The following is a 24,947-nucleotide window of genomic DNA, read 5'->3' as shown; positions in this document are numbered from 1 at the left end:
GAGTTGGACTGCAGAGTGAAGGAAAAGCAGCCAACATGGGCTCAGCATATGCAGGAACTACTTCAAGACTGTTGGAAAATAATTCCTCATGAAGCTGGTTGAGAGAATGCCAAGAGTATGCAAAGCTGTCATCAAGACAAAGGGTGGTTACTTTGAAGAATCTCAAATATAAAATATATTTGGATTAGTTTAACACTTCTTTGGTTAATATATGATTCCATATGTGTTATTTCATAGGTCTGATGTATTCATGCAAACAAGAGTTTCTATTGGACTTATTCAGGTATGTTTATTCCAGTTTAGTATGTTTGCTTCCATTTAAGAAATGTTTTTCAACAGAATCAGTGGAATGAATACACCCCTGTCACCCATAAAGACAGTTCACTTCATAGGAGCGACATTGTATTCATTCTCGCATCAATGCGGTCTCCTCCTGTCACCTTTTGACTTCACTTATGGACTTCAATGCACAACACATCAACTGTATGTGACCAGGCGATGAAACTTCACAAATAGTCTCCCTGTCCCTGCAGCTGAAAAAAAGTCACACAGCATGAAGCTGCAATCACTATGCTTCACCGTAGGGATGGTGCCAAGTTTCCTCCAGATGTGACATTTGGAATTCAGGCCAAAGAGTTCATTCTTGTTTTCATCAGACCAGATAATCTTGTTTCTCATTGTCTGAGAATCCTTTAGGTGCCTTTTGGTAAACTCCAAGAGGGCTGTCATGTGACTTTTACTGAGGAGTGGATTCCGTCTGGCCACTCTACCATAAAGGCCTGATTGGTGGAGTGCTGCATAGATGGTTGTCCTTCTGGAAGGTTCTCCCATCTCCACAGAGGAACTCTGGAGCTCTGTTTGAGTCACCATCAGGTTCTTGGTCACCTCCCTGGCCAAGGTCCTTCTCCCCCGATTGCTCATTTTGGCTGGGCAGCCAGTTCTAGGAAGAGTCTTGGTGGTTGTAGAACCACCAAGACTGACCCAGAAAATATAAAAAACTATCGGCCTATATCGAATCTTCCATTCCTCTCAAAGATTTTAGAGAAGGCTGTTGCGCAGCAACTCACTGCCTTCCTGAAGACAAACAATGTATACGAAATGCTTCAGTCTGGTTTTAGACCCCATCATAGCACTGAGACGGCACTTGTGAAGGTGGTAAATGACATTTTGATGGCATCGGACCGAGGCTCTGCATCTGTCCTCGTGCTCCTAGACCTTAGTGCTGCTTTTGATACCATCGATCACCACATTCTTTTGGAGAGATTGGAAACCCAAATTGGTCTACACGGACATGTTCTGGCCTGGTTTAGGTCTTATCTGTCGGAAAGATATCAGTTTGTCTCTGTGAATGGTTTGTCCTCTGACAAATCAACTGTACATTTCGGTGTTCCTCAAGGTTCTGTTTTAGGACCACTATTGTTTTCACTATATATTTTACCTCTTGGGGATGTTATTCGAAAACATAATGTAAACTTTCACTGCTATGCGGATGACACACAGCTGTACATTTCAATGAAACATGGTGAAGCCCCAAAATTGCCCTCGCTAGAAGCATGTGTTTCAGACATAAGGAAGTGGATGGCTGCAAACTTTCTACTATTAAACTCGGATAAAACAGAGATGCTTGTTCTAGGTCCCAAGAAACAAAGAGATCTTCTGTTGAATCTGACAATTAATCTTAATGGTTGTACAGTCGTCTCAAATAAAACTGTGAAGGACCTCGGCGTTACTCTGGACCCTGATCTCTCTTTTGAAGAACATATCAAGACCATTTCGAGGACAGCTTTTTTCCATCTACGTAACATTGCAAAAATCAGAAACTTTCTGTCCAAAAATGATGCAGAAAAATTAATCCATGCTTTTGTCACTTCTAGGTTAGACTACTGCAATGCTCTATTTTCCGGCTACCCAGATAAAGCACTAAATAAACTTCAGTTAGTGCTAAATACGGCTGCTAGAATCCTGACTAGAACCAAAAAAATTGATCATATTACTCCAGTGCTAGCCTCTCTACACTGGCTTCCTGTCAAAGCAAGGGCTGATTTCAAGGTTTTACTGCTAACCTACAAAGCATTACATGGGCTTGCTCCTACCTACCTCTCTGATTTGGTCCTGCCGTACATACCTACACGTACGCTACGGTCACAAGACGCAGGCCTAATTGTCCCTAGAATTTCTAAGCAAACAGCTGGAGGCAGGGCTTTCTCCTATAGAGCTCCATTTTTATGGAACGGTCTGCCTACCCATGTCAGAGACGCAAACTCGATCTCAACCTTTAAGTCTTTACTGAAGACTCATCTCTTCAGTGGGTCATATGATTGAGTGTAGTCTGGCCCAGGAGTGGGAAGGTGAACGGAAAGGCTCTGGAGCAACGAACCGCCCTTGCTGTCTCTGCCTGGCCGGTTCCCCTCTTTTCACTGGGATTCTTTGCCTCTAACCCTGTTACGGGGGCTGAGTCACTGGCTTGCTGGGGCTCTCTCGTGCCGTCCCTGGGGGGGTGCGTCACCTGGGTGGGTTGATTCACTGTTGTGGTCGGCCTGTCTGGGTCCCCCCCCTTGGGTTGTACCGTGTCGGAGATCTTTGTGGGCTATACTCGGCCTTGTCTCAGGATGGTAAGTTGGTGGTTGAAGATTTCCCTCTAGTGGTGTGGGGGCTGTGCTTTGGCAAAGTGGGTGGGGTTATATCCTTCCTGTTTGGCCCTGTCCGGGGTGTCCTCGGATGGGGCCACAGTGTCTCCTGACCCCTCCTGTCTCAGCCTCCAGTATTTATGCTGCAGTAGTTTATGTGTCGGGGGGCTAGGGTCAGTTTGTTTATCTGGAGTACTTCTCCTGTCCTATTCAGGTGTCCTGTGTGAATCTAAGTGTGCGTTCTCTAATTCTCTCCTTCTCTCTTTCTTTCTCTCTCTCGGAGGACCTGAGCCCTAGGACCATGCCCCAGGACTACCTGACATGATGACTCCTTGCTGTCCCCAGTCCACCTGGCCATGCTGCTGCTCCAGTTTCAACTGGCCTGAGCCCTAGGACCATGTCCCAGGACTACCTGACATGAGGACTCCTTGCTGTCCCCAGTCCACCTGGCCATGCTCCTGCTCCAGTTTCAACTGTTCTGCCTTACTATTATTCAACCATGCTGGTCATTTATGAACATTTGAACATCTTGGCCACGTTCTGTTATAATCTCCACCCGGCACAGCCAGAAGAGGACTGGCCACCCCACATATGCTCTCTCTAATTCTCTCTTTCTTTCTCTCTCTCGGAGGACCTGAGCCCTAGGACCGTGCCCCAGGACTACCTGACATGATGGCTCCTTGCTGTCCCCAGTCCACCTGACTGTGCTGCTGCTCCAGTTTCAACTGTTCTGCCTTATTATTATTTGACCATGCTGGTCATTTATGAACATTTGAACATCTTGGTCATGTTCTGTTATAATCTCTACCCGGCACAGCCAGAAGAGGACTGGCCACCCCACATAGCCCGGTTCCTCTCTAGGTTTCTTCCTAGGTTTTGGCCTTTCTAGGGAGTTTTTCCTAGCCACCGTGCTTTTACACCTGCATTGTTTGCTGTTTGGGGTTTTAGGCTGGGTTTCTGTACAGCACTTTGAGATATCAGCTGATGTACGAAGGGCTATATAAATAAATTTGATTTGATTTGATTTGATTTGATTTGATTTGATTTGGTTCCAAACTTCTTCCATTTAAGAATGATGGAGGCCACTGTTCTTGGGGACCTTCAATGCTGCAGAAATCTTTTGGTACCCTTCCCCAGATCTGTGCCTCGATTCACTCATTCACCAAGTGGAGGATGGATGCAGAATACATTTATTTTAATTTGTGACTGTCATTCTTCCTCCTTCATGAGCATTTCTTTAATGGCCCCCTCTTAGGTCTCCCTGTGAAGGATGTGCAATACATCAATGGTTTTAGATATATTGCTCTCAATATCTGTGATAAAAGCTTTGTTGTCACTATTTTACCCATTACATTTCATAGCTGTTGTAAACTCCAGACCCTCCAGTTCTCCCAGATTCATTTTTAAGTTCACATTGTACCATATATCCATATCTTAGGCAGACAGAATTGTATACCTGCAAGTCTTCTGTGTTATGTGAGAAGTAGAGTAATTTCATATTTATGAGTAGAATCTGTGCTATTCCTTTTCCCTTCACTTCAGTGGGCACCGACAGTTAAAGGGAGTTATCACTCTGTCAAAATAACCATTCTAAGCTTCTTAAAGCCTATTAAGTTATTTCCTAAACTCATTGTATGGTTTAAAGGTTATAAGCACTGTCAGAGAGCTTGGTGGTTTTGTGGCTTTGGAACACAGAGAGTTGATACGCCTTGAGGTTCATCTTCCTGTCGCTGTCGTGACTCAGAACCACTGAGAAGCCAACCGCTCCAGGTCTCAGATCCTATTAGTAGGAGCTGGTAGTTAGAGTCGTAGCTAACCCACACTGGTCTGGATGTCTCCACTCTCTACTGCTGATGAATACCTCTAGGCACTGTTCACCGACTCATCCCCACCAAGATAATGCCTGAGCCCTGGGAGTAATGGATGTCTATCAGTGAGAAATGATCTCACAATGAGAATAATTATCACTTGAAACATGAAGCCTGTGGTTTGTAACAAAGCACTGGCTAAATAAAGATGATACATTGGATGAAAACAGGTTTTGTTGCCGATGTTCACAATTATGAATTTATGCATAAATAAATGTACAAACCGAAAATATAAATGACAATACTCTGAACTGCAATTTCTACTCTGTTAGGAACTGATTTCACTTGTTGCGGCTTTAATTTCACAGTATGTACAGATGTAGGATCTTGACTGGGTATCCACCCCACTTATCCCTTACCCTTAATTTAAGCCTGTTTGCTACAGCAGGAAAATAATCCTGCAGCAACAAGAAACGTGAATTATTATGTGGATTACAATTATTTGTTTTTTTTGTCAGGGTTGATTGTAACGATTGTCGTTGGGAGAAGGAAAAGAGGACCAAAGTGCAGCGTGGTACGTATCCTTCTGTAGCTCAGTTGGTAGAGCATGGCGCTTGTATTGGGTTCATAATCATTTGAATGAAAGAAATGAATATTATTATTTTTATAATCATTTGAATAAAGATGAATACTGAACAAAAACAACAAACGAACAGTTCTGTAAGGTGCAACAAAAACACTAAACAGAAAATAACTACCCACAAATCATAGTGGGAAAACAGGCTGCCTAAGTATGGTTCTCAATCAGAGACAATGATAAACAGCTGCCTCTGATTGGGAACCATAACAGGCCAAACACAAAAACACAAAAACATAGAACAACAAATAGAATGCCCACCCCAACTCACGCCCTGACCAAACTAAAATAGAGACATAAAAAATTGAACTAAGGTCAGGACGTGACATTGATACATTTTTCTAAGTGAAAATCAAGACAGAAATTTTGAAGTGGAAATTAGAAACTTCAGAAGTCATTTTAAACCTCAAATACACTACAAGTTTAAAATTTCCAGCACTGCAGGAAAGTTATCCAACAGGAGGATCAACTGAAGATCCTACATCTGTGGGGGAGAGTGGGGTTAGTTGAGCCAAAGGGTTAGTTGAGCCACTCCTTGTTTCTAGGAAACCATTAACAAAATTAATCATGTGACCAATTATTTAGGAAGCGATCATCATATCATAGAGTCGTTTGAAGGAAGAAACCACATGGAAAAAGTGGTAAGCAAGGTAGGTCCAAAAAACATGACGCTTGTATCTAAACCAAAGTAGATTTTAAGATTGTTTTATACATCAGTTGGGGTCTCTATAAGCTTCAATATGAGCTCCTAAACCTAGCATGACAGTGCATCCTTGGAGCTGTGTGGGCTAATATAGTCAAAATGTTTGCCTTGAGTTAAGTTGAGCCAATTGCCATGGGGTAAGTTGAGCCAATGGCCACCATACCCCATACAAATGATGATAACATACATACGTTTTCTGCATAATATGCAGTTTGTTTTGCTATGTGTCATGCATTTGAACTCAAGATAGTGCATTGTCATTGTTACAGAGAAGACATCATCACACCCTGTGTATACATGCAGTACAAATGTTTTTTTTTTTAAACAGGGGTCCAGCCCCCTTCTTTAGAGAGCAGCCAAGGAAATAGAGAAAGGAATGAGTCCCATTCGAGCAGCAGCAAGGGAAAAAATAGACTGAATGACACTGAAGAGGTACGTTGACAAAAAAATAAACTTACATGTACAGTGCTATCAGAAAGTTTTCATACCCCTTGACTTATTCCACATGTTGTTGTGTTACAGCCTGATTTCAAAATGGATTGAAAAAAAGTACCACCCATCTACACACAATACCTCATAATGTCAAAGTGAAAACATATTTTTTGAAATTTTAGCAAATGTATTTAAAATGAAATACAGAAATATCTCATTTATATAAGTATTCACACCCCTTTCCTATGACACTCCTAAATGAGCTCAGGAGCATCCCATTTCCTTTGATCATCCTTGAGATGTCACTACAAATTGATTGGAGTCCATCTGTGGCCGATTCAACTGTTTGGAAATTATTTAGAAAGAAACACAATTGTCTATATAAGGTCCCACATGTCAGAGCTGAAACTATACGATGAACTGTCCGTAGATCTCCGAGATAGAATTGTGATGAGGCATATATATCTGGGGAAGACTATAAAACAATGTCTAGAGTGTTGATCTTTTCTAAGAGCACAGTGGTCTCCATCATTGGGAAATTGAAAAAATATGGAACTAGCCAGAGCCGTCCGTCCGACCAAACTGAGCAATTGGGCAAGAAGGATCTTGGTCAGGGAGGTGACCAAGAACCCAATGACCACTCTAACACAACTACAGAGTTCCTTCACTGAGATGGGATAGACTGAACTGAACTCGGAGACTGAACAGTCTCTACAGCACCTCACAAATCTGGGCTTTATGGGAGAGTGGCCAGACAGAAGTCACTCCTGAGAAAAAGGCACATGACAGCATGCCTGGAGTTTGCAAAAAGGCACATGAAAGACTGAGATCATCAGGAAAAAGATTATGTGATGTGATGAGACAAAATGGTACTCTTTGGCCTGAATGCAAAGCGCTATGTCTGGAGAAAACCAGGCACAGCACATTTATCACCCGTCTAACACCATCCCTACCGTAAAGCATGTTGGTGGCAGTATCATGCTTTGGGGATGCTTTTCAGCGGCAGGGACTGGGAACTGGTAAGGATGGAGGGAACAAAGGTGCTTTTATACAGTGACTCAGGGGTGTAAATAATTATGTAAATTAGATATTTCTGTATTTCATTTGATACATTTTCACAGATTTCTAAAAACACATTTTCAATTTGTCATTATGTGGTACTGTGTGTAGATGGGTGAGAGGATTATTTTTTAAATCCATATTGAATTCAGGCTGTAACACAATAAAATGTGGAATAAGTCAAGGGTATGAATAGTTTCTGAAGGTACTGTACCTGTGCAAATGAGAGGCTATGATGACATGGAGTCTGAGCTTGCTAAACATATCAAGAATCTCGAGGGCCGGTTTCATGTGCTTAGCAGTTTCAAATGGTCTGCAGTTAGCCAAGTAGTTAGAGTGTTGAGCCAGTAACCGAAAAGTTGCCCTATCGAATCTCCGAGCTGATGGGGATTTTGTTGTTCTGCCCGTGAACAAGGCAGTTAACCTACCATTCCCAGGTAGGCTGTCATTGTAAATTAGAATTAGTTTTTAACTGACTTGCCTAGTTAAATAAAGGTTATCTAAAAATATGAAATGCAGAGAACATGCCTAGAAGTTGACACATTGAACCAACATCCCTGACACAGACAACTGGTCAAGAAATGGAAAGGTACGTGATATTGCACAGATCTATATCTGAATGTAGGCTTACATTTAAGACATACAATATAATTAAACTTTGACCTACCAGCACCATCACCAACTTACCCTGAGGCGGCTCAACTTACCCTGCTCCTATGCTCAATTTACCCCATACCCGGATAAAATTGTGCCAAGAGACCACTTTTTTTGGACAAGAAATATTTTCAAAACTGTATATGTTTACATGAATTCTGATTATGTCCAGGGATACACCACATTTTGAAATATACACTATGTAGATGTCTTTGTTAGAAAGAATACAACATTTCCCTTGACGTAGTGATGCTGAATGTAAACAATGGCTCAATTTACCCCAGTCTCCCCTACTGTTCTCACAGATTACTTTAAAAACAAATCTCTAGATGACGTATTTTGCCTCTATTGTTTACACAATATAAACATTGAACCCATGCAAAAAAAACGTGCTATATTATAATTTCCTGCTTCTGGAATAACAGCACAATACTGCATGAAATCCTGACTGCTCTGTTTTACACCAAATATAAATTCAATGAAAGTACCAAAGTTCTGATTATTTTTGTACAGTTTTGGATGCTGAAGTCAATTGAGACGCAAACTATATTGCAAGAAGTTACATTTTGAGGGAGTTGGATAAATACACACTAAGTTGGTGATAATTACAAGGATGTTGCACTAAGTTACACTTCACTTGACTTTTTTCATCAGGGCTGTGAGAGCTATAAGCACCAATGCAAACGGAGAGCACTTATTTCATCAGGGCTGTGAGAGCTATAAGCACCAATGCAAACGGAGAGCACTTATTTCATCAGGGCTGTGAGAGCTATAAGCACCAATGCAAACGGAGAGCACTTTTTTCATCAGAGCTGTGAGAGCTATAAGCACCAATGCAAACGGAGAGCACTTTTTTCATCAGGGCTGTGAGAGCTATAAGCACCAATGCAAACGGAGAGCACTTATTTCATCAGGGCTGTGAGAGCTATAAGCACCAATGCAAACGGAGAGCACTTTTTTCATCAGAGCTGTGAGAGCTATAAGCACCAATGCAAACGGAGAGCACTTTTTTCATCAGGGCTGTGAGAGCTATAAGCACCAAAGCAAACTGAGAGCACTTTTTTTCTAACTGGATAATGGAAGACTTCAGGGGAGTAACAGTCCAAATCTCAGATTTTTCCATGTAAACAGGAGTTAGATGTGGAATGTGGATGATGAAACTGTGGAGCTGGAAGAAGCCAGCTTGAGGACATGTCCTTTGGGAAAAGGCTTTCTTCCGGCACTGGAGGATTGCATGTCTACACACTTCCCTCTTGTAACAAGTATTTTGCTGCACCTGCGATAACATCTGCAAATCTGTGTACGCGACCAATGAACTTTAACAACAAAGGAATTTCGTTTTCGGAATTTCGGGTTTCACTTTCACTTGGGATAGACAGATAAGACTATTTTCAAGGAAATATTCAAATCTGTTATACATTCACTGTATATTAATATGGTAATTTTTTTAATGAGTTTTAAGTTATTTGCACCTAGAATAACACCACTAACTGTCAATATGTCCTCCTACTACACATACTACACATGAATAGAATAAAATGTTTTTTATCTGTGTGTTCCTCAGCCTGATTCCATGTCTATTATTTATGGTCTGTGAATAACAGCGGTGGTGAAAACTGATGGATTTGTGGAAGCATTCAAAAATATATAAGGGGCACTTAGAGCACAGTAGCAATCTCCAATGCTGCTTATTCCATCTAATCAATATGTCAATGTCTGGTAGTACTAGATAAAAGGCACCAAGCTATCCCTCCCTACTGCACGGCTGGGCACCTTTGGGTAAATTATGGGATTCTCGAGGTTTCATCTGTTTAGAGTGGATTCCAGTGACGGAGGAGCCAGTCTAGACCAGAGACCACAGGAACAAATTAGTCCTGGCTTATTGCTGTTGTGCAGGGTAACTGGTGCTATCAATTTCCCACAAGTGGTAGAATTCATCCAGTAAGCCCCTCAGAGCCACGCTGGAAAAGGGCCTGCTGGTGTTTTAACAGTAGTTGGATGGTCAGGCTTGGCCCAATCATAACATCCTGGAAGGTGAGAAGAAGCACATTTGTTACATTTTAGATAAATTAAGGGTTAAGTGCCTTGCACAAGGGAACATCGGCAGATTTTCTTCACCGAGTCGGTTTGGGGATTCAAACCAGCAACCTTTCGGTTACTGTCCCAAAGTTCTTAACCGCTGGGCTGCCTGCCTCACCAATACATTACTGATGTTGTTGCCCCAAAATCCGATATTGCAGAAGTCGAGTGAATTAAATTGAGATAAGCAAAAAGCGAAACATATTTTGCCAGTACTGAACTCTTCTGGGTGAGCTTTCGTGTCCTTTACCATAATATCACACCGCTCATTACTTTCACTACTCAACTTTTGGTAAAGGCTCTGAAGAATCCTGCTTAAACAAAAAACCATGTATAATGATAGATTCTACCAGGCATATTGTATCTCTGCCAAATACACTAATGTTATTCTGCAAAGTCTCTGCTATAAGTATCCCACTCTAATTTATACTGTATGTTCAAAAGCACTACTTTCCCCCCAGTTTTACAGGAATAGAATTGCGAGGTGATCTTTATCTGCCAGTCATAGCAGAGCTGAGCTGACTAGAATGCTATAATTGGACATGAAGAATCACTTAGTAAGTAGCAGGCGATGTGTATCATGTCTGTCCTTGCCATTTCCTCCCTCTTATGGAGGAACAAAAGGTTATAATGTTTTGCTTTTTGGATTTTTATCTTCAACAATCAAACATGTACTTCTAGGAAACATTCATAGTAGTCTCAGAGATGTTATATTGTAACATGAATGAGAAGCCAGCATAGTGGACAAAGACAATGGTCAAAGTGAATGATAGACTTCTTTTTTTTTTAAACAATGGCAAACAACTGTACATTTCAAAACAAAAATGTAATCAAATTAGTGTCCAAATGTTAACAACAATTTACACCCTTGATACTTCTTCAACTGCCAAAGGAAGAAAATAGTGGTTGATAAGCAGTGTGTACTCAGCCTGGTAAATTTGCTCAGCCTGGTAGATGTCCTAATGGGCGATGAAGGATCGGCCTCCCGCTAGTGGGACAACTTCCGGTGAACCTGGAGGGCACACAATTCAAATAAATAATCAGAAATATTATGGATTTTAAACATTTATGTACATATAAGTGTCTTATATTAGCTGAAATCTTCCATTCTTGTTAAACTAACTGCACTGTCCAATTTACAGTAGCTATAAACATGCCATGCGATTGTTTGAGGACGGCGCCCCAAATCAAACTATTTTTCCACCTGCACAGGTTTCATACATTCACATATACATTTACTTACTTTTTGAAATATTTACTTTTTGAAAACCTTTGTCATCCAAAGGGTCCCAGCTATAACATATAGTGTGGTTTTGTTAGATAAAATCCTTCTTTATATCCCAAAAAAGTCAGTTTAGTTGGCGCCATCAATTTGAGTAATCCACTCATTCAACTTGCAGAGAAAGGAATCAAAAAATCTACCCCTAAAATTTGTTTCAACAAGTCAAAATATGTTTATATTTACTCCTCAGATACCATAAAATGTAATCAAACATTTTAAAGAAGTATATTCAATAGGAAACCGATTTTAGCAGGTGCATAATTTCTTTATGGCGCGCGCAAACACAGATTTCTAAGACTGTGTCCTTCTACTAAAATTGTTATTTCTTATTCATTTTTGAGTTGAATTGCATCCAGGGAGCTACTTTTCAATATGACCTTTCTCTTGCATTTCTTAGAGGATGGTCTCTCAAAAGGTTTTATTCTGGTTGGTTTTTCACTTCATATCTATTGTGTTATATTCTCCTACATTATTTTGACATTTCTACAAACTTCAAAGTGTTTTCTTTCCAATGGTACATATCCTGGCTTCGGGGCCTGAGCAACAGGCAGTTTACTTTGGGCATGTCATTCAGGCAGGAAATTGAGAAAAAAGGGCCCTCGCCCTAAGAAGTTTTAACTGCTTCTGCCCCTAAGCCATAGGACTGCTGGACAATCAATCAAAATAATTACCCGAAATATTTACATTCACCCCCTCTTTGTTTTTACACTGCTGCTACTCACGGTTTATTATCTATGCATAGTCACTTTACAAATGACCTCGACTAACCTGTACCCCCACACATTGACTCTGTACTGGTACCCCCTTTATATAGCCTCGTTATGTTATGTCATTTTCTTGTGTTATTTTTTGATTGGTGAGGACCTGCCTTACAACAGGCCTACAAGCCCTCAGTCCAGCCTCTCTCAGCCTATTGTGGATAGTCTGAGCACTGATGGAGGGATTGTGCGTTCCTGGTGTAATTCGGGCAGTTGTTGTTGCCATCCTGTACCTGTCCCGCGGGTGTGATGTTCGGATGTACCGATCCTGTGCAGATGTTGTTACACGTGGTCTGCCACTGCGAGGACGATCAGTTGTCCATCCTGTCTCCCTGTAGTGCTGTCTTTGGCGTCTCACAGTTCAGACATTGCAATTTGTTGCCCTAGCCACATCTGCAGTCCTCATTTCTTCTTGCAGCATGCCTAAGGCACGTTCACGCAGATGAGCAGGGACCCTGGGCAACTTTCTTTTGGTGTTTTTCAGAGTCAGTAGAAAGGCCTCTTTAGTGTCTTAAGTTTTCATAACTGTGACCTTAATTTCCTACCATCTGTAAGCTGTTAGTGTCTTAACGACCATCCCACGGGTGCATGTTCATTAATTGTTTATGGTTCATTCAAAAGCATGGAAAACAGTGTTTCAACCCTTTACAATGAAGATCTGTGAAGTTATTTTGGATTTTTCTGAATTATCTTTGAAAGACAGGGTCCTGAAAACGGGATGTTTCTTTTTTTGCTGAGTTTATTTGGCACACCCTTTATGAACTCATTGTGAGTGTTAATTAAACAACAGCAAATACTGACATAAAGTAGCCCATGTTCCCTGGCACTCTCCATGGTTAATACTTTCCTGGTCATTTCAACACAGGAAGTGTGTGATTCTCTGGGATTGATGTCCTAGACACGCAGGTACCCCTGCAGTGGTCTCTGTGACAGGACTTCAGTCACATCACCTAAGACAAGGTGACACAATGATTCTCAGATGCCTCTCTCTCTATCCACACGTCAACAGAGGAAGAGAGGAGAGGGCTCTTCTAGGAAATAATCTGCAAGACATGACTGTCTGCCACTAACAAGCTGTTGAACTCTCCTGACAGTTCTGACATTAAACTGCAATGGCAGAGGACAGATTCCTCCCTAAGAGGCAAGAGTTTATATATTTCACAAAAATTGGCAAGAGTTTCCTCACTCAGTTTTTAGACATTGGCCTTCTCCAAAATCCAAATATGATCCAAACAATTACAGACCACAAAACCCACAAAGTAAACATTGAATAATTTAGGGACAATTCATTATTGTTCCTTCACAATGCAGAGCACAGAGAAGGTTAATGTGCCATGTGAAAGAGAAGTATGTGCACTCTGCACCCCATTAAACAAACCAATAAGGAATAATATGTTATTTCCCCTGGCCAGCCTTGATTCCATAATCAAACCAAAAACAGTGGTGAACAAGGTCAGGCCGTGTGTTGGGGACATGTCAGGAAGGAAATGGAAGACTCTCCGCTCCACCAACAGCTTCTGTCACTCACTGCACATCACAAACCAAAGAGATCATTCCACCCTGCAATCTTCAATCAGCTGCAAATAATTTCTCTGTGTAACGCTCGGGGGACTGTAGAAGAAAGCAAAATGGTAAATGGCATCATCTGCCCCTGTCAACAAATAATAACAGATCAGTTTCAACCTTACTCCTGGTACCACTAGAGTAATTAGAGAGGGCAAAGACAAGATGGCGTGGTGACGAATGGCTAATTATCACCTACTACAAGCATTATACACATGGCTTGAAAAATGCTACAAACAGCTTCTGTGAACAATCACTCTGCTCATTCCCACTGTTTCCCTCATTCTTCTTTCCTTCCCCTCAGCCTTAGTTGAAGTGTATTTGACAGACATAATGGAGATACAGAGAAATGCAGAACGAGATGCCCCAAAGGACATGGATACAGTCGCTAACATCACTCATTGTGATTATATTGTCATAAAGAAGAAGGAGAGCACTGCTACTGTTGCTATTATTAGTATCAAGGCTCACTTCAGGATTGATTTGACTGATTGCTATGCTGCTGCAATATGCATTAATCATTTCATGGAATTCTTCTCTTTTGTAGCTAGTTTGTTGTTTTTGCTCTGGATCCTTCAGTATGTAATTACTTAGCATGGTTTTGGAGTGTCTGAGGCCCAGGCTGAATTTGCTGGACTGCGTGGGCAGAGTAGGCTAGTCATTGTGAAATCTGGCATCCACAGGGCAGCGACCTTTGTCCCGTGCCAGATATTCTGAATAGACCAATATAGAAATAGTCTTCTAGACAATGGCATCGGCTGCAGCACAAATTATCATCAATGAGCTGTTTGGATGTGTGCTGTTGTGTGTGCTGTTGTGTCAGTTGTCCGTAACGGACCGTTTCGGATGCCAATCTTTAACAGGGATGTTATTGTTTGCACCTTGTGCACAGCGTTTCAGTGTTGTTTGGTGTTTGGCAGAGTGCATGCCTTTGTTTGGAGCACTTTACACTAAGAGGAGCTATGACAACTAGGCTATGTATCCATTGGTGGAATAAGACCAGTCCTACATTTTGAGCTTCAAATAAGGGCAATTATTTTCATCAACATTATACAACATCAAAATTGGTTTATAGTTTGTAAATTCTTACACCTAATTCCCTCGGTCTTAACAAAATGGTTACTGATTGACTCATGAATGGATATAAGGAAAGAGAGGGAGGAGAGTTCATCAGCAGAGCACTGCTCATGTGCCTGTTGGGAAAATGCATTCTCTACATTATTTTCAGAGGAAATAGGACCTGTAGCTTTGCCGAAGTTGTGGCTAGCCTTCAGATTCTTCAAAGCAAGGAGCTGAATAACCTGAGGCAACTCTGGGTCTGCAATGAAAGGAACTAGAACACAGAGTGAAATGGTATGGAATGTGGATGGACATTTATTATAGAAATGATAGTGGTGGTTCGATCCATTTTTAACCAATTTAGAACTATATAACAGTAATGTAGCCTGTGTATTATCAACTGTATTTGCTACACTTAAAACATGCATTTTATCTCTGCAAATTGTCACTATGAGTACCTATAGTGAATAGTGCTTGAATGTGCCTCCATAGAGGTTTTAACAGAAGCTCTTACTCTAAGAGTTTCATATTGACTAAGATGAGTAAATCAGCTGCTGAGTGCATGTTTGTGCCATTCAGCAGAGCTGCTAAACAATGTTATTGTTTTCCACCACATAATTACATGTCTGGAGGACAGATTTCTTCTAACCAAAAAGGAAAACAAGAAAAAGGGATTTCTTAAAAGGTTCATAGAAAATGTGAAGGGCAGAGAAATGCAGATACCCTCCTGAAATATTGACAATAATTCATGGTTTGTGATTACTCACTTTTGTTGTATAATACCCTTTTCTGTCGAGACTTAATAACCTCTACAGGACTGGTGGGTTCCCCGTGGAACGATTGAGCTAACGTAGGCTAATGTGATTAGCATGAGGTTGTAAGTAACAAGAACATTTCCCAGGACATAGACATATCTGATATTTGCAGAAAGATGACATTCTTGTTCATCTAACTGCACCGTTCAATTTACAGTAGCTTTTACAGTGAAAGAATACCATGCTATTGTTTGAGGAGAGTGCAGTTATGAACTTTAAAATGTATGAATAAACCAATTAATAAACCAATTCATGGCTATCGACTTAAGTGCTACGGGGCGGTAATCATTTAGCCAGGTTACCTTCGCTTTCTTGGGCACAGGAACTATGGTGGTCTGTTGGAAACGTACATATTATGGACTCGGTCATTGGCTGTCGTTGAAAATAATAATTTGTTATTTATTGACTTGCCTAGTTAAATAAAGTCAAATAAATGAAAAATAAGCAGGGAGGGGTTGAAAATGTCTGTGAAGACACTTGCCAGTTGGTCCACACATGCTTTGAGTACATGTCCTGGTAATCCGCCTCGCCCCGCGGCTTTGTGAATTTTGACCTGTTTAAAGGTCTTTCTCACTTAGGCTATGAAGAGCGTGATCACACAGTCGTCCAGAAAAGCTGTTGCTCTCATGCATGCTTCAGTGTTGCTTGCCTCAAAGCGAGCATAAAAGGCATTTTGCTCCTCTGATAGGCTCGGGTCACTGGGCAGCTCACGGCTGGGTTTCCCTTTGTAGTTCTTTGTGCAATAAAAGATGATGACACAAGTTACAGATTATTATGTAACCTTGTACAGAACATGTAAGCAAATGCATAGGCTACACAACATTTATGTTATGACTGTTAGTATAATGCAACTAGCAGATGTCAGAAATGTGAAATGAAACATGACACAGTGAGTGAGGAATGTGTCAGCTCTGATGAAATACGTATGTCTGCCTTGGATCTACTGGAGGCAAGCTCTAATTGTTAAAGTGTTAAAAAAAATCCAAAGTGCAGCAGCAGAGCTGTTTGCTGTGCTAACTTTAGGCCAGACTATTTTTGTAGGGCCCAGTCAAGCGTTGTGGGTGAAGGCTTTATTCTGACTGCCTGTCTGCTTATTCATCTACATACTGCTCCTTCTCCCTTTCCCTCATTCTCTTTAGCTCCCTCTCCCTTTTTTCCCTCTCCCTCAATCCGCCCCATCTCCCAGCTGCCCTGGATACCTCCAGCAGAATAATGCTTACAGCTTAAGCCTTCATTCTTATTGCATTTATAGAGCAGGGTATATTCCTAGCAGGGTATATGCCTAGCAGGGTATATGCCTAGCAGGGTATATGCCTAGCAGGGTATATGCCTAGATGTTTTTATTTAAATTAAAATTGTGAATATGTGAAGATATTATATTGATTTATAGTCATTCAAATTAATATCTGAGTATATATTTCTTCAAACGTGTGGCACTGATTACAAAACTGATTTCACTGTATACAGTATGTTAGACATGACGCATATGAAATGTTCACTAAGATTAGGCCTGAAGATGTAAATATATCTGAAAGCCATTTTACATGTTCACTTTTACTTATAAGAAATATATTTATGTTTGACTGTAAGATTTTAAATCCTCCCACCTTCCTTTCCCAGCAGGAAAGATAAGAAGTGTTTTTGACTAAGATATCCTTGGCATCTCCGGTTGATACTGTATGCTTTGACCTAAATACTCCACTCTGGATGATGTCAGTAAGACTCAAGGCCCCAGACACTTGAGTCGTATCCACAATAAATCTGAAACTCATATAAAGGCAGCCAAGTCTGTTTTGAATTGCCTAGTTTCACAAATCATGTTCCTACCTAGAACACTTTTCTTTGTAACACACTAGCTCAACCCGCTCCACTGATCAGTTACACTTCAATAAGTACAGTTGCCTGTAGTTATAGCCCAAAGATGTTTCTCGCGTATCTTTGCGGCATCTTTTGAATTCGCTGGTAATCTGATGACAAGTCTCTCAGACAGATCCTCTGGAGATCTGTTTCACTGTGGCGGGAGGGAGTTACGGGCCCCCATGCCCAGATACTAAGGAGGCTCCTGCCACCTTCCCCACACCTTCACAACTGCATGTGGCTCCTTTAGAGCTGTGATCTGCAATCTCCTGGGTGTTTCTTGCCTCTCTTCCCCCGGGACTCAGCCTTTCTCTCAACAAATATTTCACCCTGCCTCTAATTGCCACAGGCTGCTGTGGCGGTAGGGTTGCAGACTGCCTCTCGTATTGCTCAGACACAGGTATTCTACTCCTTGCTCTTTCTCCCTATCTGGCTTCGGCTGAGGTGATTGTTCACTTCTAGAATTTAAAAGACAGATGGCCACTCGTTTCTCTAAAGGTTGTACTGCTCTGCCATTTTTGTGTAATAGGGGCTCCACTGGCTAAATCCACTGAATTCTATCTGTAGTCTTCTCTAGCATACAGGATAATATTTCAATTCAATTTGCTGTTGACATTTCCACTCAAATTCACTGGTAAGCTATTGGAATATTACACCTCGCAAACCTCTTTGCATAGACTTGTGCAACGTACTAGGGAAGCATTGGCAAGCTGGGAAAACTGAAGGAAAACAAGCTGGTCCTAACAGAGCATGGAATTTGACGGTGGCTTGCGTAGGGCTGTGGCGAATCACTTGATGAGAGAATAGCGTGTGCAGCCTGAGGCAAGCAACAGAGCATTCTCAAATCATCAATAGCCTATAGTCGCATCATGCAGCCCATATTGATTTTCGCAAGACTTAATGGGAACCATCTCGTCCAAAAATATACTTTTGACTCATCTGTCCATTGAACATTATTCCAAGAGTCTTGATGATCATCCAGGTGCTTCCAGATGCTTTTTGGCAAACTTCAGTCAAATTTTTCAGCGATATGGGTTCCATTACTGGATGTCTGGCAAAAACCAAACACTGCATTCCTCAGTAAGAACCTGATACCAATGGTGAAGTATGGTGGTGGTAGTGTGATGGTTTCAGGATGCTTTGCTCAAGACCTGGACGACTTGCCTTAAATAGAAGGAACCATGAATTCTGCTCTGTATCAGATAATGTCAGGACTTGAAACTCCTGAGTGGCGCAGTGCTCCCAAATGGCGCAGTATCCTAAGGCACCGCATTTCAGTGCTAGAGGCATCAGTACAGACCTTGGTTCGATTTCAGGCTGTATCACAAATGGTCGTGATTGGGAGTCCCATAGGGCGGCGCAAAATTGGCCCAGCGTTGTCCGGGTTAGAGTTTGGCTGGGGTAGGCCGTCATTGTAAATAAGAATTTGTTCTTAACTGACTTGCCTGGTTAAATAAAGGTTCAATTAAAACTGTGCAGTTCATGCTTGAAAACCCACAAATGTCATTGTGTTAAAGCAGTTCTGCATGCAACAGTGGGCCTAAGCATGTGTTTGCAGTCCTTGCAGCTACAGGTGGCACAACCAGTTATTGAAAGTAAGGGGGCAATTATATTTTCACACAGGGGAATTTGATTTGACATAATCTTGTTAATTAAATAAATAATAAAATAAGTATACATTTTTTTATGTTATTTGTAAACTCAGGTTCCCTTTATCTAATATTAGGTTTTGATGAAGATCTGATAACATTCAGTATAAAAAAATATGATAAAATAGAGAAAATCAGAAAGGGGGCAAATACTTTTTTAATCGCACTGTATAAGGGCACAATCATTATTTGAATTTGTGTTTTTTAGACTTGGGCTCATATATAGCCCTATGTGTATGCATAAACTCTAATATGCGTATGGGTGTTTGGAATTAATCATCACCTTAGAAAGCACTGTCCATTTCGTTGTGCTAGGCTTTGAAACAACATCCACTATGACCATGTTTTCCACTCAGTTTCAAAATGTTGTTGAACTTCTTTCTTCAAATTGGTCAATCACAGTGAGGTGAGTTTTAAAAGCACGTACTGTTTTGATGATAAGTGTTTGATATGATTTTCGAATGCATTTACATTGCTGTCAGGGTGGTTAGAGGGACATTAGATACATGAGTACCAAGCCATTAGGACCTGATGGTCGTTAGCAAGTTGGGTACTACAAAAGCATGTCCGGAGCATAAAAGGAGATTACCGTGGAATTTTACTGTGGTCATGTGCAGGTAGTATAGTCACTGCAAAAGCCCTAGTTTTGCGCCACAACATATGATTCAGTTGACATTTTTGTTGGTCATTGCTACATATAGCCTGCTTGCAGAATGGGGGAGGGTGGCTTTTTCTTGCATTTTCAAAATGTGGTAACCATACACAGCTTCTTCTTGCTGACAGAGCTAAATGTCAAGCATTAAAATGACAACACTCCCTTGTTGGTTCTGGTATTGCTTGGTTACTTACCAGAGAGCAGTGAGGGTGCTCACCAGTCTTAAATAGGAAAGAGATAGACCTTGTACACAATTTCTCAAACATCATTAAAGCTTACTATTTGAAGTGTGTGGGGGCAGATGGCTTGTCAGAATGAGAGTCTGCAGTCTGTAGTTGTGATTGAAACTGCAGCGTGCTCTCTGCAGAGATGACTAATCTAATTTGTGTCTTTCACAAGCTCTGCACAGCAAACCAGCATCACCACAGGGCTCTAGGCAAACATGCTCTTCAATGTCAGAGTGCTGCGCTGTTTAAATATTAACATAGGGATTTCTAACTTGTGTCATTTTCTACAAAGCAATCTCTCAGCTCTATCTTGATAGAGGCCCTGGGTCTCAATGCCGGCCTGTGCAATTGAGTCCTGGACTTCCCAACAGGCCGCCCCCAGGTTGTGAAGGTGGGAAACAAAAAATCCACTTCGCTGATCCTCAACACTGGGGCTCCACAAGGGTGCGTGCTCAGCCCCCTCCTGTACTCCTTGTTCACCCATGACTGTGTGGCCATGCACGCCTCCAACTCGAACATCAAATTTGCAGATGACACAACAGTAGTAGGCTTGATCACCAACAACGACGAAACAGCCTATAGGGAGGAAGTGAGGGCCCTCGGAGTGTGCAACCTCTCACTCAATGTCAATAAAACAAAGAAGATGATTGTGGACTTCAGGAAACAGCAGAGGGAGCACCCCCCTATCCACATCGACGGGACAGCAGTGCAGAAGGCGGACATTTTCAAGTTCCTTGGCGTACATATCAGGGACAAACTGAAATGGTCCACCCACACAGATAGTGTGGTGAAGAAGGCACAATAGCGCCTCTTCAACCTCAGGAGGCTGAAGGTATTTGGCTTGTCACCTAAACCCCTCACAAACGTTTACAGACGCACAATTGAGAGCATCCTGTTGGGCTGTACACCACCTGGTACGGCAACTGTGCCGCCCAGAACGGCAGGGCTCTCCAGAGGGTGGTGCGGTCTGCACAACGCATTACCAGGGGCAAACTACCTGCCCTCCAGGACACCTACAGCACCCAATGTCACAGGAAGGCCAAAAAGATAATCAAGGACAATAACCACCCGAGCCACTGCCTGTTCACCCCGCTATCATCCAGAAAGCGAGGTCAGTACAAGTGCATCAAAGCTGGGACCGAGAGACTGAAGAACAGCTTCTATCTCAAGGCCATCAGACAGTTAAACAGGCATCATGAACAGAGAGAGGCTGCTGCCTACATACAGACTTGAAATCATTGCACACTCTAACAAATGGATCACTAGTCACTTTATTCGTGCCACTTTAATAATTATGTTTACATATCTTGCATTACTCATCCCATATGTATATGCTGTATTTTATACCATATATTGCATCGTGTCAATGCCACTCGGTCATTGCTCATCCATTCTATTTATATGTACATATTCCATCCCTTTACTTAGATTTGTGTGTATTGGGTAGTTGTTATGGAATTGTTTGATTACTTGTTAGATATCGCTGCACTGTCGGAACTAGAAGCACAAGCATTTCACTACACTCATAATAACGTTTGCTTTTATGTGACCAAAAAAAATTGATTTGAAACTAGATTATGGTCAATGTTAACCACGTCTATACACTTTCAAAATACAAAATACATTTAAAATGAATTAATTCACTGTGAATACAAGCAAAATAGGAAAGGTTATTCTTGATAGAGCATGATAGGATAGAGCCCAAGATATATATACAGTGCCAGTCAAAAGTTTGGACACACCTACTCAGTCAAGGGTTTCTTTATTTTTGCTATGTTCTACGCTGTAGAATAATAGTGAAGACATCAAAACTATGAAATAACACATACATTTTATATTTTATATTCTTCAAAGTGGCTACATTTTGCCTTGATGACAGGCACAATTTGGCATTCTCTCAACCAGCTTCATGAGGAATGCTTTTCCAAAAGTTCTGAAGTTGTTCCCACATATGCTGAGCACTTGTTGGCTGCTTTTCCTTCACTCTGCAGTCCAACTCATCCCAAACCATCTCAGTTGGGTTGAGGTCAGGGGATTGTAGAGGCCAGTTCATATGATGCCCCACTCCAACACTCTCCTTCGTGGTCAAATAGCCCTGGATGTGTGTTGGGTCATTGTCTTGTTGAAAAACAAATTATAGTTCCACTAACCATGCTGTGGTAGCCATGCTGGTTAAGTGTGCCTTGAATTCTAAATAAATCACAGACAGTGACACCAGCAAAGCACCCCCAAACCATCACACCTCCACCTCCATGCTTCACTGTGGGAACCACACATGCGGAGATCATCCGTTCACCTACTCTGCGCCTCACAAAGACATGGCGATTGGAACCAAAAATCTCAAATTTGGACTCTTCAGACCAAAGGACAGATTTCCACCGATCTAATGTCCATTGCTCATGTTTCTTGGCCCAAGCAAGTCTCTTCTTCTTACTCGTGTCCTTTAGTAGTGGTTTCTTTGCAGCAATTCAACCTTGAAGGCCTGATTCATGCAGTCTCCTCTGAACAGTTGATGTTGAGATTTGTCTGTTACTTGAACTCTGTGAAGCATTTATTTGGGCTGAAATCTGAGTTGCAGTTAACTCTAATGAACTTGTCTTCTGCAGCAGAGGTAACTCTGGGTCTTCCTTTCCTGTGGCGGTCCTCATGAGAGCCAATTTCATTATAGGGCTTGATGGTTTTTGCGATGGCACTTGAAGAAACTTTCAAAGTTCTTGAAATGTTCTGTATTGACTGACCTTCATGTCTTAAAGTAATGATGGACTGTCATTTCTCTTTGCCTATTTGAGCTGTTCATGCCATAATTTGGACTTGGGCTATCTTCTGTATACCACCCCTACTTTGTCACAACACAACTGATTGGCTCAAATCAATTAATGAGGATAGAAATTCCACAAATTAACTTTTAAAAAGACACACCTATTAATTGAAATACATTCCAGGTGACTACCTCGTAAAGCTGGTCGAGAGAAAGCCAAGCGTCTGCAAAGCTATCATCAAGGCAAAGGGTGGCTACTTTGAAGAATCTCAAATATAAAATATTATTTGTTTAACACTTTTTGGGTTACTACATGATTCCAAATGTGTTATTTCATAGTTTTGATGTCTTCACTATCATTCTACAATGTAAAAAAAATAGTACAAATAAAGAAAAACCCTGGAATGAGTAGGCGTGTCAAAAGTTTTGACGGGTTTTGTATATTGTATAGTGGAAGATATAAAAAGTAGTGAAGGGACTTTTCCCCCCTTTATTTAAAAGGGACGTTTATTTTAACCATGTGTTTTATCATTTATGGGGGTTTCTTTACTACCATATGTTTTAGTACAATAGCATTCCCCCCAGCCGCCTCTCAACTTTCTCCACTTAGATTCTCGCTCGCTCCAGTTGAACAACACTCTACAGAGTTTGTCCTCCCTCCAATCCCCATTATTCCCTTTGAAAAGCCCTGCAATGCTTCCCCCCCATCTCTGTATCTTTGTTTAAGTAAAGTCAACACAGCATCTAGCACAAGGCCATGGAGCTTGTCAAGGCTTTACTGGAGGAACCAAGCACAACTCAACAAACAGAATAAAAATACAACAAAACAAAGCGCATTAAAAATGAAACGTGGATATACAGTCCAGACATAACATGGGCTGGATGCTTTTGAGGTGGTATTTGCTGTTATAAGGGTAAAAAGTGTATTAGCCAAGACAGGCCTCTTAAGTGTTCCCCTGAGGCAGGTCTGCTGAAGCCTTCATGTTCTGCTCTGCTCGGAGGGCCAGGACAAACCCTTCAGCTCACTGATCTGAATATTAAATTAAACCTGCTCCTTTGCTCGCTGTCTCCAGTATGCTTGGCGCCTGGATCACTCCCTCTCAAAGCACAGCTCTTACTCCAGCTCATTCCCCTATGGCTTTCCCTGACAGACAGCTAATTAAGCCTGGTCCAAATAATTTTCTCCATCATTATCGCCGTGCACTTCTCCCGTAGCTGGGTGTTTGCAGAGAAAATAATCACTATTGCTTTGGCTTTATTGACACACGCGGCTACAGGTTATGGAGCTCTCCTCTGATGTGGTCCATTATTCATGTATGTAATATCTAACATAAATTATTTGTTGAGTTGAGACTTTTTCCCCCCCTGAAACAAATATATATGCACACAGCTCCCCCAACTAAATCAGAGTGTGGGACAGAAGAGGACAGAAGTGGCGGGTTTAGTTCTGCACCAGTGATCGCTTTAGTACAACCATTGTCCCCGGGCCTGTATAACTTGCTCCAAACATCCTAGACAAGTACAGCAGTACCCATAACACTGTTTCCACAGTGGCGAGGAAGACATGGATTTCTGACCGAGTGACAAGAGAGAGAAAATGATTTCACATCTTCCTGACCCTGAAGAATAGAACCTACTTTCCTTCATATTCTTATATGATTTTTTGTACTTCAGAAAACACAGAGAGAGAGAGCTTCAAAAGGGACATATTTTCATGGAGGTAAGAACTTGCTGAGTCTAAGCGTTGCTGAACGTGCATAGCGGGTGAAGTTAGTTCATATGCAGTCCATTGAAACTGCAAGTGTTATGCAGCCCAATACAGCCCATTGAAATTCAACCGAGGGGGCAGTAGGAATGACAGTGATCTTTCAAAAGTTCTCTCTCTATATCTCCCTATGACTCTTCATCAGGCAAATCCCATGACTGTTACAAAAACATGCCTCTTCAGCCACACTGACAAGGAGGCTCATATTTGCAATGCGGTAAATCCTTCATAGATTATCGTAGATTATGTGTGCACACCATGAAATTACATATCGCACACAAACGAACAATCTCATACAAAGAAGAGCCTACATGTTTCATAAAGACCACTTGCTGTGGTTCATATCGTTCATAGATCCTGTGGCATTTACACTGACGACATCAAGAACAATTACTCTACACTGAATTGACTCTTTTACTCTTTCTGGCTGGTATTTTGAGTGCATCGTTGGACATATTTCAAAGGTCTTTGTGGATTTGAGAACCAATAGAAGTAAGAAGTGGCGACCACAGAGGAAGTGAGTTTGTGCGCAATGTGTTGTCACAACATTGCATTCAGCT

The 24,947-nt window shown here is 41.5% G+C and overlaps 1 protein-coding gene and 1 long non-coding RNA gene across 3 annotated transcripts in view; both read left to right on the top strand.

Annotated features, from left to right (window-relative positions):
* Nucleotides 1-3,687: 3,687 nt before the first annotated feature.
* Nucleotides 3,688-9,483, top strand: LOC123990764. The gene is made up of 2 exons (XR_006830711.1): nucleotides 3,688-5,009; nucleotides 8,575-9,483. It is a non-coding gene; the product is annotated as an uncharacterized LOC123990764 (long non-coding RNA).
* A 5,315-nt stretch (nucleotides 9,484-14,798) lies between these two features.
* cited2 (Cbp/p300-interacting transactivator, with Glu/Asp-rich carboxy-terminal domain, 2) overlaps nucleotides 14,799-24,947 on the top strand; it is a 65,832-nt gene continuing 55,683 nt past the window's right edge. Inside the window, exon 1 of one of the 2 annotated variants that reach the window (XM_046291597.1) lies at nucleotides 14,799-14,955. The gene's annotated coding sequence lies outside the window, so the exon portion shown is untranslated. The remainder of the gene's footprint in view (nucleotides 14,956-24,947) is intronic. The other variant, XM_046291598.1, reaches the window with a different exon arrangement.

The sequence above is a fragment of the Oncorhynchus gorbuscha genome, linkage group LG12 (assembly GCF_021184085.1).
Source record: "Oncorhynchus gorbuscha isolate QuinsamMale2020 ecotype Even-year linkage group LG12, OgorEven_v1.0, whole genome shotgun sequence".
NCBI lineage: Eukaryota > Metazoa > Chordata > Actinopteri > Salmoniformes > Salmonidae > Oncorhynchus > Oncorhynchus gorbuscha.
The sequence above is the reverse complement of the archived record's forward strand: the minus strand, read 5'-3'. Positions and strand labels throughout refer to the sequence as shown.